Consider the following 13,690-nt stretch of genomic DNA (forward strand, 5'->3'; position numbering starts at 1 on the left):
ATTTAAGGTGACTCGAATTACGTACCCTATAGAGAGGTACATCACCTTAAAAAGCACACATTTGAGTACACAATAGTATATCAGATTCGTTTTGACAGGTTTCTGCTCCATGTACAGCCCAGTCAAATTACCAATATTCACTGAAATGTGTGGAAATCACCAAGTTCATGAAGTTATTTGAGGTGACTCGAATTACGTACCCTATAGAGACGTACCTCACCTTAAAAAGCACTCCTTTGATTACACAATAGTATATCAGATTCGTATCAAAATGCCATGTTTGAGAGCATGTAAATTCAAAAATGAATAAATAAAAGTGATTAAAAATTAAAACCTAATTTTCTAACTATTTACCAATAACACCACCTTAAACAACGCTACTCTGGGTACAACTCAGGATACCAGATTCAAAGTCATATCGGTTTCTGCTTCTTTTACAGCCCCCCGAACTTGAAACATTTAAACACCCATAGATCAATATTGCCAAGTTTAAGGTGATTTAAAAGGAAAACCAAATCTTCTAACTTATTACCAATAACACCACCTTAAACTAAGCTACTCTGGGTACAGCTCAGGATGCCAGATTCAAAGTCATATCGGTTTCTGCCTCTTTTACAGTCCTCCGAACTTGGCACATTTAAACACCCATAGGTCAATATTGCCAAGTTTGTGATTTAAAAGGAAAACCGAATTTTCTACCTTATTACCAATAACACCACCTTAAACTACGCTACTCTGGGTACAACTCAGGATACCAGATTCAAAGTCATATCGGTTTCTGCCTAGTAGATGTATATAGTTCGTATGTGGTGGCCGGAGGGGGATCGGGGATCCAGTTGATGGAAAATGCCGATTCAAGGACAGGCGCAGGAGCCAGGAGCCGACCATGACCTTGAACCTTGACCTTTATCTTTGATCTTGACATTTGATCTTTACCTTGACCTTTAACTATTACCTTGACCTTAACCTTTAACCTTGACCTTGAACAGGTGCCAGGATCCGACCGCCATCTTGGATGGTAGCCATCCTGGATGTCATCATCTAATCCATGCTAATCCATATGCTAATACATGCTAATCCATGCCAATCTATGCTAATCCATGCCAATCCATGCCAATCCGTATGCTATTCCATGCCAATCTATGCGAATCCGTATGTAAATCTATGCCAATCTATGCTAATCCGTATGCCAATCTATGCTAATCCATAAGCTAATACATGCTAATCCATCCGCCATTTGGTTTTCAAGAAATTTCCACCAACTTCGAATCGTGATGTCACCATTGCACTTTTCGTCACGACCGCCATCTTGGATTCGAATTTTTTTTTCGAACTTCATCTTTTCGAAATTCGATGTAAACATCAGCCGCCATCTTGTTTCCTCTGCTGGTGGCCGCCATATTGTTTTCGTCTGCTAGAGGCCACTATCTTGTGACGTCATATAGTTCTGTTGGTCGCCACCAGGTAGCAGCAGGGATTATTTTTTTTCTTTAACTAAAATATTCTCAGTTCTGGGGCTGGGATTGGATCCATGGGACATGAAAACATAGAGGAAGTCGAGGTTAGAAAGCAGACGCTCCATCCACAGGACTACGAGACCAGTTGGGATATAAGGGAATAAATAATCTATATATGCTACGTACTGATGGATAGTTTATAATAAAAGGGGGGAGGGGTTTTTTGCATTCCTTAATGCATACAAAGGCACACATTTGAAATTCAAATTATTATACCACCGCCATCTTTAATTTCAGCACAGACTATCAGATGGCACCAATTTCAAATATTAGTAAGGGAGTCGGCAGACAGGTGTCGCATGCAGCCATCTTGGTTCTCAAGTTGGCTGGTAGATGGTGCCACCATCGCCATATTTTAGTTCATATAATCTGTACCAGATGACACCACCGTCGCCATCTTTAGTTCCTAGTGCTGCTACCGGAGTGTGCCACCGTCGACATCTTTAATTCTTAAAGTTACCGCCGGAGCGTGCCAAATTCAAATTAAAAAACCTAGTCGGTAGATAGCGTCACTAGCAACCATCTTGGCCGGAGAGGTGTGGCATGATGTGTCAAAGTATACGTACCCTTATGCGCACCACTCACACACGAGAATTTTCATTGTCAAAGTCCCTGAATAGACACAAACTAGCACAAACTGAGCACAAACCACTGACAAAATTTAATCGAGATCGGTTTTTGAGGGGGTGGGGGGGGGGCTGGCGACATGCTAGCCCACCACTTTAATTAATTAATAGCTCATTAACCAGTCTAGCACAAACTCTAAAATTTGCGGCACAAACTAGCACAAACTGAGCATAAACCACTGACAAAATTTAACCGAGATCGGGTCTTGCGACATACACCTATTTTGAGGTGGGTGAGGGAGGCCCAAGCCTCGTACCCCACTTCCTAAAGTTTTTCGCCGTGAGTCTGTGTACCGCGTGCAGTTTCATGTTTTAATTTCCTAGTTTATCTGTTTGAGGCATCTACTAATTATCTGACGTCTTGTAAACCGAGTTTAGTCGTGGCTTCAAAAATAATGTAAACTGAAATTTTGTAAAATTTGTAAAATTAATTGAACAATCAATATCTTCATAAAATCCTAAATTTTAATTTTACCACCGATATAAACTTTCCACCTTCATCTTAAAAGAAAAGGTTTCGTCTGTGTTTTGTCATTCATGGCCGTCATGGACGACCATTAAGAGGCCTATACAAATAGTCTTCAGGGCGTGATTGTAGGGCCTTTTGTTTGGAAGAATTTGCTGCTTCCCATTACAGATATAACTTTCATGTTTTTTTTTGTGTATATAGGGAAAGGATGAATGGTTTGATCTATAATTTTAATGCTTTTTAAAATTCGTAACATAGGTATGGTTTTACGCATCTGTTTTATGTATCGTGTGTAATGCATACAAAAAAGTTGACACACACAACGATAGAGTATTAATCGTTAAAAAAAATGGTGTAAAAAAATACATAGGTCACCGCTGAAAATCTCCCAGAATTCTTCTACTACGAAATGCATTTCCGCACATTTATTCTGCCGGGAAGTGTCTCCCTTCGCGCGGCGTATTCTTCAGCCGGCGACTGGAGCCGAGAAGTGGGGCTAGCGGTGCTGTGAAGGCAGTCTGGCGACTGCTCGGTCGCTTATCAGCGCGTCGGGGTATCGGATATCGCGATAAGCACATGTGTTCGCTGGAAAAGTGTCTACCGCTGAGGCTGCCTGGTCGGGAAGTAATAAACAAGCGCAGCTCCAGAGGAAGGACGCAGCGGGCGATAGCCTCTTCCGAGCCCAAATTTTACTTCTTATTTCTTTGTAGGGAATATTAATGTTAACTTAAGTACTTTAGTAAATGTGCTAAAACTCTTCTTTCAATCAAAATTTGTACGAAAATACTTCATTTCAGTATTTGAGACCATATATTTTGTGAATATCCCAAGGGCAATGTCATGATTATTAACTGCATCCTCCTGTGTGTGAGAACCCTGTCCGAGAGGTCTTCCTGGAGCCGCCATTGGTAAGAAATTCTAGGATTCAGGCAGTTATTCCCAGAGAAAACCTCAACCACGCCTTATATTAGCTTCACCTGTATGTTTGTATGTTTGTAACCGACTCCTTTGGGTGCGATTTTGACCCACTTTAAACGGCCTGATTTCATTCAAACTTTTTATATTTATCGAGGACCGATGACAGTACACTAATTTAATAAGATTATTCCATTGTTCAATTTGCAAAATAAGATTTTTTGTCAATTTATATAATTTTCATCTTTAGTCGATAAGGCAGGAATTTATGTTAAAATTAATTTCCAACCATTATCTTTAGCCGATTTCTCTAATATTAACAAATTTCCGAATACCAAAGAGAATTTTCAATTCAACAAAATAAGCAGGAATTTAAATTTACAATTTTTTGAGGAAAGAGCCTTGTTTGCTGTTGTAATGAATGGTTTTTGCGTTACCTATTAATATCGTTCTAATAAAAATAATAGTTCAAAAAAACTAAAAATACGCTTTTATAAATAAACTAAACTAAATAGTAGAAAATAATTAATAGTTAAAAACACTAAAAAACATGCTTTGTATAAAAAACCAAACTAATAAATATAAATTATAACAAAAAAAAAATTTTTAATAAGTTTTAATTAAGAATAGTGTGAAAATTTTTATTAAATATAAATTAATAATAGTACAAATATAAAAAAATTACACACAAACTTACCTCTTTAAGCAGTACATGAAAAATTTGATCATTTATAATAAACACTTGGGTAGGTGGTGCTTGAGGCACCGATAACGAATAATAGCTTTTAATCTAGAATTAATTGAATAGCATAATTTTAACGAAGCAGCTTTTAGACGCACGAGCATGTGAGATGAGAAAATATCTAAATTAAGTAAGCAGGATCCTAATTACATATGGAGCCTAATGAAAAGCTTCATTAATAAAGCAGAGAAAATACCACCGCTTAAATGATTAAAATTTTTCATAAATACGATGTAACCTGCATCTAGCGAAGTCCTCGTATTCTGCTTTTGAGATATAGTGTGTAAAAAAAATATCACGTCCTCAGAGTCGGCTGCTAAGCACAAGTGTGTCGTGACTGCGTCCTCGGATTCCGCGCTCACTATCTAAGTGTGTGTTTTTGAAAGTGTGTGGATAGCTGTGAAAGGGTCCTTGTATAAGATGAGCAACGCCAAACGATACACAGCGTGTGTAAAGACGGGCGACAGTAGCACGTGGTGGATACACACGCGAACTACATGGTTGACCCTTCACGTTTTATCCGAGGACCCGGCAAAAATCCTTCCAATCTCATTTTCACACACCAGGTTTATCGTAGAACGCGAATCCAAGGAATTTTAATCCGAGGACATGTGTAAAGTCCTCTGTGCCGTGTATTAGGGATTTAGGCACGTTTTATTTAAAATTTTGTAATCTTAAATATTTTTGGAAATATTTTTTTTTCACTCTCATCTTATTTTCTTTACGGCCAGGCCCTCAGCCTCTGTTCTCAGAGGCGAGCTGATTTTCTTTCCCAGCCTCATGCTAGGTTAGCATTCTGGCTAATATTTCTCCCGCCTCCAGGCACGTCGGGGACCGGTAACTTTATTTCTTCGCGGGACTACTTTTGCCTAGAGCAGCTTGTGAAGCAGTGCTGAGCCCTTCTAACTCTGTCACGAATCGGTATAAGGTTCACTAGCAGCAAGACACGACAGGAGGATCCCGTGGGCCTTGCGTCCCACAGACCATGCGTTTTTTGAAGCCATCCCCCTCCTGCTCACCCACCCTTTCTTCTCAGAAGAGAAGCCAGGAGCGACGACCGCACGGGTACGTTAACAGAAGTCAAGGCCATCTCAGGCTTGACAGCCGCAGTTACGATTCTGGACTTTAACGACATCTAGCGACGGCTGTGGTCACTAACGCCACTTGTGGGCGTTGGCAGCGCCGACACCAGCGCTCGCGCGGAGGTAACGACAACCTTTCCCCTCCTTATGTCTCAGGCCGCTAGGTGGCACCTCTGGTTACTCCATTACCCCCTAGCTTGACACTCTCGTCGGTCACTAGTCGATTTATTAGTACTTATTCTCACCACCAAAAGATAGCGCCTCAGTCGCGCAGTCACTCCAGTAAGATCTAATTTTTTTTATGCCGGACACCTTCGGGTGGACTCGGTAATTTTCAGCTCAGAGCCTACCCCCCCTCCCATTCTCTAGAGACCCCGCGCTTATGATATTCTGGTGATATCCCGCTCTGAACTTACTTCGGTGCGCGCCTCCTGACTGACTGGTACCGTTAATAACTGCGATCTTCGGCGAATCATCGACATCGCATCGTATATTATGTAGTCTGCTCAGACTAGAGGGATGAAGTCCCTATCCAAAATTAATATTAACCAGTCAGTAGTTTAGTTGAAAGTAGAGAACCTTAGTCTTTTTAAATTATATATACTTATTTTTTTTTAATCATGATGACATCCGTGTCTACCGCGAATCGTGGTTCGGGTTTTCGGAGACGAGACGCCCTCTCCTGAGCGCCAGGACCAACACCCTGTTTTGGGTTCCAAGTTTGGGGCAACCAAAATCCTCTGCCAGAACCTCTGGAGTCGGTTCCTGAGCAGAATTCACCATCTTTAGACCTACTACCTCTATCACCGTCTACCTACAGCCCCGGGTGATACCCGCATAATTCTATTATTCTATTCACGAACTCAAAAAAAAATAGTGTAACCCAGTTAAGACAGCGGACAGTAAAAGCAGTTCGAGGAGAAGAAATTTATATTATGTTTTGCAAGGACTATATGTACAACCTTTAAAGTTACCAATGTTGATTTCATTCCTGTTTTTAAATATTGTAATTTTTGTTAAGCATTCAGGGCCGGCCCGATAGTAAATAAGTTCAATTAATATAATAAGAGTAATTGTGAGGAATATAAGTAAGATCACTTATCAATGAAAAACAGATGTTACTAAGTAAAATTTAATCTATAAAAAAGAAAGAACAATGATTAATAAAATAAGGAAGTCTATAGACATAACAGTTGGTTTTATTTATTTAATATATAATAACAATCCTTTTTCTCCCAAGTGTTCGTAGGGAGTCTCTAAATTTTCTTTGTTTAATCCTAGTGTCGCCTCTGATGTTGACTTTTATAGCTAGGTATTAATTCTGGGCCCCAGTATTCAGAGTTTCCAAATCTTTTTAACTACTTATTTAATTATTCTTTAAGACACTTGGGGTATTACAAAATGGTAGCAGAGCATGGTTACGTCTATAGGCATACCTAAGTTAAAAGGTCATACCTAAAATAAAAATTTAAAAAAAAATTGAATTAAAAAAAATTTTTTTTAATGTTTTTCTTAGTCACTTAGAATCTTTTTGTAGTAAGTAATTTGTGAACTGTCCGCTGATACACGTAGTAGCTAAATTGACCCTTGAATTTTAAAATTATCATAAGTTTTGGTTGCACGTCGGTCTCTGTGTTTACATTTGAGCGCGCGCCGAGAGGCAGCTTGCTGCTCGCCCACGCAACTCGGGCCTCGCGCGTGGCTTATCAACAGAGACGTGTCCGCTGGACAAGATACTCCCTCCCCCCACACCCCTAGTTAAAGGCGCTGCATGCCAAGGTCAGTCCTGCCGGCTGACGTGACGTTCATTGTCGGTACCGTGTTGTGCAAGCTAACCTGACAGCTTGTTACACCCGAGTACACTGTTCGTTTCCCGACGTGCGTAGTAATAATAATAATAATAAATTATGAAGGCACATACTTCCCACGCAATGAAGCAATTGTTTTAATCATAAGCTAGATTTAAGTTTATTCCTAAGTTTAAAGTTTAAGAGATAATTTTAAGAGGGTAGTGTTTTGTTTTGTGTAATACTATGAATCCGGACAGGATGATTACTCCGGAGCTATTACTAGTAGATGAATTAAGTTACGAGTTGCAGTTGCGTAATTTACCAACTACTGGAAATGCGCAGGAGCTGCGAAAGAGGCTTCGAGCTGCAGTACGTGATAAGTTACCTACCTCAGTACATAATATAAATTTAGAAATACTCGAGGAATTCAACATAGCTTGCTCCAAATTTTACGACATAGCTGCTTTCGTAAGTTATTCAGATGTGGAAGAGAATTTGCCCAATGTAAAGCGACACATTATGCGATTAGAGCATGTCACCAGACGACTGGAAAATCTTGTGGTACTTTCCGCAGATGTGCTCAATGGTGTTTATCGAACAGAGCTAAATCGTTGTCTGCAACAGACAAACGCCTTCCAAATTAAATTGAAAGCTAGGGCAGCCCAATTAGAAACTAAACAGGACCTCCGGGCCAACATGGCCCAGGCAGAAAACCTAGGAATGGAAACACTAGGAAATGTAGAGAATGAAAATCCGGAATTTCCTCAGGAAATAAGGCAACCCGACACACAAGTATCTTTGTGCCAAACAAAGCAAGTTCCGCCCATTTCATCAACATCAACATCTCAATCACTCATCACAGTTCCATCCCCTCCCATCCCAGCAGCCACCACTCAAATTCCCTCAGGCATGCATGCTTCTACAGCTCCCATCACCAGTGTCACATTTTCCGGCAACTTGCCTGCAAATCCGCATCCTTTAACACAGCAAAATTTGTTTTTCAATTCGCCACTACTAGTCATATTTTAATCCATATTCCCAGTTTCATTCTTTATGGACATCCGGGCAAGGAACTCCGATCCCTACCATCCCCACCGCGCAAATTGCACATCCTTCACCCCCACCTTCGCCATCAACGCAGAATCAACCAGAAACAACATTACCAGTTATGCCAAGGGCGGCTGAGTATAGCTGTTATGGGAAAATTGCCCATCCAGTCGAGAGATTACTTGTTGGTTTTCCAGAAACAAGTGGTCTTGACCCAGATAAATTAATCGAATTCATAAGGCACTTACTTAAAATCTGACAGAAAGGGGGCATTCCTGACAAACAGTTGTTGGAGATAGTTTTTCCTTACACCCAACCACCACTGAGTGAAAGAACGAGTCAAGCTATAGAAAATAGTTACTCTTTTGACAAATACCACGAAGAAATTTTGAATTTTTTTATACCTGCCAGACTTTTGACAAATTACCGTTTGGAATGGTACAACAGGCTACAGCGAAGTAATGAAGCATTGCCGCACTATGTAGCATCAATCAGAGAAGCCGCGGCGGTTCTCAGATTGGGCGTATCAGAGAGCGAAATAGTTAGTTGCATAGTAGACGGACTAAATCAGGCAGAGCGCTCACGCGCTGTTTTCCAGGCTAGGCCACGGAGTTTTGTAGAACTAGTAACTCTGTATACAGGCCATGAGTTACGAATATGCAGACACTCAGAGAAACAGGTCAGCGAAGTCCGTAGATAAGCATGATCCTCAGGCAGAAACTGCAAATAGTTTTCCATACACGAAACAACAGAATAGCCACCCACAACAGAAAACAAACTACTACAGAAATAATAAATATGGTTCAAACAAGAACATACAACAACAAACACCTTTCTGTAATTATTGCAAGCAAACAGGACATTACATTGAGCAATGTAACCACAAAAATTTCAAACCAAATTTCAACAAGGCAAAAAACGCGTAAGGCGGTGGCCAGGCAAATTTCTACCTGGTCCACCTAAAACTTCATCCGAGAGGAATTTTTCAGTGCATAATGTGCATACTAACGAATCACAAAAACAAAACAAAAATCAAAAAAGGCATAACACAGGAAAACAAAAACACAAGAAAAATAAACGAAAGAAATACACAGAAAAAGACAGAAAACACAAACAGAAGATTATAACACAGAAAATTAATCATAAAGAAAATTCTGAGAAATTCACAAGAATTTGCAAAACATGTGTTAGCCTGACTAACAAGGGAAAACGTAAGTGTCACAACATTTTTGGCCACGTCCGAACTGTAGTACCATACACTAAAGCAATGTTTGGCAAAAATCAAGTTATTGGTCTGATTGATACAGGAGCTACTCGTAGTTTTATTTCAGGCGATTTGTTTAGGGAATTACAGAAGAACAAGCAGATTCTGAAAACAGAAGTCACGGATGTGCGCTGTTTTACTGCAGCGGACGAACGAATTAGTATATCCAAAGTGGCTATAGTGAAAATCAGGATAGAATTATTCACTTGGAATTTCCCTTTTCTTGTGGCAGAAAACTTAGCCACGCAGCTTATTCTAGGCTCCGACTTCATCGCTAAAACAGGTATTTTGATTGATCTACAAGCAGGAAGTTTTGTATTTAAATTTAATAAAAATCTTGTCATATCATTCGTGGAACCTGAAAATAAAAGGTCAGGACAAGTTACTAATGTTTCTACCAACACTGACGAGAGAAATTCTTTGTCTCTGGATCATCTCGAGCCCGGTAAACAAGTTGCTATTCGAGATTTGTGTAATGAATTTTCAGATGTGCTAACTAAGAAATTAGGTCGAACTAGCCTAATTGAAAATCAAATTGAATTGACTGATACCACGCCAGTCAAAAGTCATCCTTATCAACTTTTAGGTCCTAAAATGGAAATTATGAGAAAACACGTACATAAAATGTTAGATAATAAGGTAATAGAACCTTCTAATTCTCCTTTCAGTTCACCTGCATTTCTAGTGCCCAAGGGCACGGAACAACGTTTCGTCACTGATTATCGAAAACTGAACAAACAGATTAAAATACCGCAAACACCCCTCCCAGATTTGAACTCGGCCTTTCATTGGTTTAGTAAGGCCAGGTATTTCAGTGTGTTCGATCTCAATTCGGCGTACCATCAGATCCCACTCACGCAAGACTCAAAACCTATTACCGCATTTTGCGTACCTTGGAATCTTTACCAGTATAATGTGGTACCTTTTGGCTTGGCCACAGGTGCTCAAGTACTCACACGACTTCTTGAACAAGTAGTAGGAGATTTTAAATTTAAATTTGTTTACAATTATTTAGATGATCTTGTAATTTATTCAGAAAGTTTTGAGGAACACATCCAGCATCTGACTCTTGTCCTTGAAAGACTGCGCAAGGCAGGCCTCACTGTAAATACAAAAAAGGTAAAATTTGCTGCTTCCGAAATTTATTTTCTTGGACATTTGGTATCACACAAGGGTATACAATTGATCCAGAACGAACACAGGTGATCAGGGAATTCAAACCACCTAAAGACACAAAGGCATAGCTCGTTTTATTGGCATGGCTAATTTTTATGCCAAATACATACCAAATTTCGCCGAGCATGCGGCACCTTTGAATGCATTACGTAAGAAAAATACACAATATATTTGGGGTCCTGAACAAGACAAGGCATTTAATTTCTTGAAAGAAGCCATAGCGAATCCACCTGTTCTGCGCATGGCAGATTTTAGTAAACCCTTTATTTTACAAACAGACGCCTCAAGTGTTGCTATAGGGGCAGTATTGTCTCAGGAAATAGATGGTGCCAGGCAACCCATTGCCTTTGCCTCACGTACATTAACTTTTCAGGAAAGGAAAGCATCTTCAGTGTATGAATTGGAATGTTTAGCAGTAGTTTTTGGTATTGATAAATTCCGACAGTTTCTGGAACATAGGGAATTTCTATTGGAAACTGATAATCAGGCACTCTCTTGGCTGTTAGCTCACCCTAAACAATTAGGAAAACTTGGAAGGTGGATCACCAAAATTTCTTCTCTCAAATTTAATATTCAACATATTCGCGGTACTCAAAACATTGTGGCTGACATACTTTCTCGAATGTTCGAGAACCCCTCCGAAACAATATCTCAGGAGGAACCTCAGATTTCGTGTCAGGCACTCCTAACCGATTTCCCCTTATCTTTTCAGGACATACAAACACATCAACAAGCCGACCCATATTTGGCAAAAATAATTGAACAAGTTAAAGCGGGTACAGCTCCGAAATTTTATAAGTTAGCTAAAGGTCTCCTACAAAAACGTGCACAACAGTCAAGGCACCTTAAAATTGTTCTTCCACAAAATCTACGTGATATGATTTTCACATATTAACATAGTTCACCTCTCGGTGCCCATTTAGGTATTTATAAAACCATTCAAGGTATCCGACGCCATTTTATTTGGGAAGGAATGCACCGGGACATTACACAGCGAGTTAAGTTATGTAAGCTATGTGCATTAAGTAAACCTGCACAAAATACACAGTACGGTTTTCTTGCCTCAGAAGTAGCCGAAAGACCTATGCAAAAACTTTTTATTGATTTTGTAGGGCCATTTCCTCGATACAAATCCGGACACTATGCTTCTTGTGGGCATAGATGCCTTTTCGAAATTTGTTTGGCTTATTCCACTCCGTAAGGCTACAGCTGACACCACTGTGCGTGCATTACAAAATCACATTTTTAAAACTTCAGGATTACCGAACATAATTGTATCCGACAACGGAACACAGTTTACATCCAGAACTTTCAAGAACATGTGTTTCTCGCATGGTATACAGCATGTGACGACATCGCCATACTACCCTAAACCCTCGCACGCGGAGAGATTTAATAGAAATCTTCGTTCGGCGCTCATAGCGTTCCACGCGAATGCGCAGGAAAAATGGGACAGTAATTTGGTGTGGTTACAGATGGCATTTAATTATGCCCGACATGAAGGACACAAATCCACCCCATTTGAGATTATGTTTACTTATAAGCCCAACACACCCCTTTCCAATCTTTGGTCTCTCGAAGACCTTCTGCCGGATGATCCCAAGGACATCACGGAGATTTGGAGAAAGGCGCGTAGGAATTTAAATTTGGCTCACCAAACAAGTCAGAGAAGGTACAATAAGTACTGCTCCCCTAACCCCTACAGGGTAGGTGACACGGTAATGTGCAAAGCACACCCGCAGAGTAAGGCCATCGATAAGCGATCGGCCAAGTTATCGTATCGCTGGACTGGACCATTACAGATCCAACGATTTCTAACCCCAGTGACTGTGAATCTAGCCGACCCCAGTTCCGGAGAGTATGTGACACGAGCGCACATCTCCCACCTTAAGAAAGCGCATCCGAATTTAAAATAGGAGTGATTACTTTCTCTAAGCCTTGGCATGCCAAATATAAATATATATATATTTAAGACTCAATAAGGAGTTTAACTGAAGAATACAAAACCTAGGTAGTAACATTAAATAACAATAAAAATCCATGGTACTAGTTTGTAAGAAACCTAATATAAGGTGTTTGTTTAAGTGGCCACTTAAGTTAATAATTTTAATTAAGTTAATGAATTTAATCATGTTAGTCATTTAGAATGTGCACATTAGTTCATAAGAGTGTTTAATTTTTTTTTGTGTGTGTTAGCATGTAAGTAGTAGGATACAGGCGAACCTGGTAACTCGTCCTACTGAAGTTTTTGGGTTTTGTTTTTGCTTTCGCCTAAGCTCCGCTTTAACGCGGAGGAGTATGTGCCGTGTATTAGGGATTTAGGCACGTTTTATTTAAAATTTTGTAATCTTAAATATTTTTGGAAATATTTTTTTTTCTCTCTCATCTTATTTTCTTTACGGCCAGGCCCTCAGCCTCTGTTCTCAGAGGCGAGCTGATTTTCTTTCCCAGCCTCATGCTAGGCTAGCATTCTGGCTAATATTTCTCCCGCCTCCAGGCACGTCGGGGACCGGTAACTTTATTTCTTCGCGGGACTACTTTTGCCTAGAGCAGCTTGTGAAGCAGTGCTGAGCCCTGCTAACTCTGTCACGAATCGGTATAAGGTTCACTAGCAGCAAGACACGACAGGAGGATCCCGTGGGCCTTGCGTCCCACAGACCATGCGTTTTTTGAAGCCATCCCCCTCCTGCTCACCCACCCTTTCTTCTCAGAAGAGAAGCCAGGAGCGACGACCGCACGGGTACGTTAACCGAAGACAAGGCCATCTCAGGCTTGACAGCCGCAGTTACGATTCTGGACTTTAACGACATCTAGCGACGGCTGTGGTCACTAACGCCACTTGTGGGCGTCGGCAGCGCCGACACCAGCGCTCGCGTGGAGGTAACGACAACCTTTCCCCTCCTTATGTCTCAGGCCGCTAGGTGGCACCTCTGGTTACTCCATTACCCCCTAGCTTGACACTCTCGTCGGTCACTAGTCGATTTATTAGTACTTCTTCTCGCCACCAAAAGATAGCGCCTCAGTCGCGCAGTCACTCCAGTAAGATCTAATTTTTTTTATGC

Source organism: Bacillus rossius, chromosome 1 (genome assembly GCF_032445375.1).
Source record: "Bacillus rossius redtenbacheri isolate Brsri chromosome 1, Brsri_v3, whole genome shotgun sequence".
Taxonomy (NCBI): Eukaryota; Metazoa; Arthropoda; class Insecta; order Phasmatodea; family Bacillidae; genus Bacillus; species Bacillus rossius.